The following is a 3868-nucleotide window of genomic DNA, read 5'->3' as shown; positions in this document are numbered from 1 at the left end:
ACAAGAGGCCTAGGAAACTACAGGTTCCTGGCTCCCCCTTATATGAAGATTCGGTTTGTCGGAGAAAAGGCCCAGGGATCTGCATTTTGAATATGCTCTATAGGTAACCAGGTTTGGAGATCAGGGTCTCATGACCTCACACAGAAGTGGCCCCAGCCCCTACAGTGGATGCCAGCAGGATTCTTAACCCAGGGGTCCTCATTTCAATTCAGCTTTCATTCACACATACTCATTGTTAACTATGGGCTTCCCAGTTGGCTCTGGGGTAAAGAATCTGCCTGCCAAAGCAAGGAGATGAAGGTGACTCCAGTTTGAGTTGGACAAGACTCAGCACACACACATTGTTAACTATAGTCATCCCTACACATAACTTATTTATTTTATGACTAGAATTTCATTCCTTTTGACAACCTTCACTCATTTCCTCCACTTTCCCATCTCCCACTGCTAGTGACCATCAACCTGTTTTCTGTATTTATTTATTTTTATTAATGTATAGTCGATTTACAATATTGTGTGGGTTTCAGGTATACAGTAAAGTGATTCAACTATGCATATATAGGTATATATCTATATTCTTTTAAAATTTCACTTCTATTGTAGTTTATTACAAGATATTGAATATAGTTCCCTGTGCTTTATATAATAGATATATCCTTGTTTATCTATTTTATATATAGTAGTGAACATCTGTTAGTGAAGTGAAAGTCACTCAGTCGTGTCTGACTGTGACCCCATAAGCTATATAGTCCATGGAATTCTCCAGGCCAGACACAGAAGTGGGTGGCCTTTCCCTTCTCCAAGTGATCTTCCCAATCCAGGGATCAAACCAGGTCTCCCGCACTGCAGGTGCATTCTTTACCAGCTGAACCACAAGGGAAGTCCATCTAGTCAAAGCTATGGTTTCCCCAGTAGTCTTGTATGGATGTGAGGGTTGGACTATAAAGAAAGCTGAGCACCAAAGAATTGATGCTTTTGAACTGTGGTGTTGGAGAAGACTCGAGAGTCCCTTGGACTGCAAGGAGATCCAACCAGTCCATCCTAAAGGAAATCAGTCCTGGGTGTTCATTGGAAGGACTGATGCTGAAGCTCCAATATTCTGGCCACCTGATGCAAAGAACTGACTCACTGGAAAAGACCCTGATGCTGGGAAAGATTGAAGGCAGGAGGAGAAGGGGATGACAGAGAGTGAGATGTTTGGATGGCATCACCGACTCTATGGACATGAGTCTGAGCAAGCTCCAGGAGTTGGTGATGGACAGAGAAGTCTGGCGTGCTGCAGTCCATGGGGTTGCAAAGAGTCGTACATGACTGAGTGACTGAACTGAACTGAATGTTAATCTCATACTCTCTATTTATCCCTCCCCCCACTTGCCCTTTGGTAGCCATAAGTTTATTTTGTACGTGAGTCTGTTTCTGTCTTGTAAGTAAGTTCATGTGTACTATTTTTTAGATTCCACATATAAGTGAGATCATGTGATATTTGTCTTTCTCTGACTGATTTCACTTAGCATAATGCTCTCAAGTTCCATTCATGTTGTCACAAATGACAGGATTCACTTCTTTTTTATGGCTCAATAACATTGAGCACACACATAATATTATATACCTAATAATATATTTTATATAAATAAATTAAATAGTATAATGTTTTATAGATAAGCAATTACATATCTTACATTTTCCTTATTCACTCCTCAGTGGAAAATGTATATTGTTTGAAATAGTGCCAGGCACTTAGTAACTGCTCAATAAATGTCAGATGTGAGCTCATATTTGTCTCACTGAATTACAATAATTTATTTATGTGCCAACTTCTTCTGCAGACTATAAGATTATGAGGAGGTCTTACTCATCTTAATATTCGGGCCAACTGGCAGAGTGTCTGGCATAAAGACATCTCTACTGGGTTGAATAATATACCCCAAAATTCATGTTCATGAAGAACCTCAGAGAGGGACCTTATTTGGAAACAGTCTTTGCAGATGCAACTAGGTGAGATCATACTGGATTAGGGCGGGCCCTAAAGCCAATGACTGGTGTCCTCCTAAAAGGCCACGTGAAGATGCATACAGGCACAGACACAGAGGGAGAAAGCCATGTGGTGACAGAGGCAGAAATTGGACTGATGAAACTTGAAGCCAAGGAACACCAGAGATCTAGGACAAGGCACGGAAGGATTATTCCTGCTGGATTTCAGACTTCTATCGTCTAGAATTGTGAGAGTAATTTCTGTTGTTTTAAGCCACCCAAAATTGTACTTTGTTATGGCAGTCCCAGGAAATGATTACGACTGCTGGTAACTGCTGACTGAGAGAGAATAATTCGAAGACACACTGTTCAGATTCCCCTGGCACACTGACTCCCAAGAGAAGGCAAAGGCTACTCTTCTCCTTTTCCCTGTAACATTACCAGGGAGCTCTGCAGGGCGTTGGCAGTCCTTTTGGGATATAGAGCTGGGGACCTAGAGTCCTTCCCACTTTCCACTTGGAGTGGGGAGACCAGTAACTGCCCTGCTTCAGCCAAGGTTAGCCCAACATAAACTGAGCCACCACCTGCCATCAAGACAATGGCCTCTGTCCAAGGTGGGAGGAGGATCTTCCACAACAAAAGTGGTTAAAACCCATCCATTTGTTCGGTGACATCGATTGAGTACCCCTGAGTGCCAGGTACTGAGCCTGATTCTTGGATCCCACAAACACTGCTCTGCTCTCTCCTGGGAAACCTCTCACTTCCTCTCTTGAATCTTGGCTATTTATATAAACTGAGCTGCCTCATTTTCCCAAGGGGGTCATTTGGCAAAGATAAAAATGGCTTGGCAAAAACCACAGACCAAAATACGTTTCTGATGAGAACTGCCCACCCCTCAATGTGTGATTTGCAGGGTAAGTCCATTCTTTCTCCCATCCATGGTGGGACATCATCAGTTCACACAGGACACAAGAGCACACAGTCCAGTGGGTTTTTCTCTCTCTCTGGATCATAGATTCTTGGCCTTTTAAGGTCAACTCCTACATTCTCTAGGGCAGGTCACAGGGTGAGACATGGTTATAGACTATATCAGGTTGATAGAACAATGGAGATTAATAAAAAATAATAACAGTTAGTCATACCCAGGCACCATGCACTCTATTTAACTGTCATTACACCCCATAGGGGTAAGGACTATTATTAACCCTGCTTCGGTGATGCAGAAACTGGAGCACAGAGATGTTGAAAAACTTATCCAAAGTTACGCAGTAAATAAAGGACAAGTAACAAGCCAGAGTGTGATGATGGTGGTCTGGCCCCAGAGCCACTGCTGATAGCAGAGCTGAAGGACACTTCTTTGGAAGAAGCATATCATGCTATCATTGAGGACCCAAAAATGATTCCTCAGAGTCCTTACCTTGTTTGCTGTGTTTCTTAAAATAGCTAGTATCAACTTTGTTAGCAATAATCCACTAGAAACCTGTATTGAAGCACAAAAGAATATTGAATGTGGAGTCAGGGAGACATAGATTTCATTCCTGGCTCTGCCCTCACTAGATATGTAGCCTTGAGCAAGTTACTTAGTCTCTCTGGACCCTAGTTTCTCCACCTGTAAAATGATGGCATTTACAAGTTGCCTGGCACATGGTAGGTACTCAGCTTAAAGTTCTGTCAGCTCACTCTGCCTAGGTAGATTTTACATGAAATCCCACAGTTTAGGAGACATGATATACCCACTGTCTTAATCCATTTTGGCCTCTATAACAGAATTCCACAAACCAGGTGGCTTAATAACAGCAGAAATTTGTTTCTCACAGTTCTGGAGGCTGGGAAGTTCATGATCAAGGTGCCGGCAGGTTGGGTGTCTGGCATGAGCCTGCTTCCTGGTATATTTTCA

This window comes from Giraffa tippelskirchi, chromosome 1, assembly GCF_054371585.1.
Source record: "Giraffa tippelskirchi isolate mGirTip1 chromosome 1, T2T-mGirTip1v1.2.pri, whole genome shotgun sequence".
NCBI lineage: Eukaryota > Metazoa > Chordata > Mammalia > Artiodactyla > Giraffidae > Giraffa > Giraffa tippelskirchi.
The sequence above is the reverse complement of the archived record's forward strand: the minus strand, read 5'-3'. Positions refer to the sequence as shown.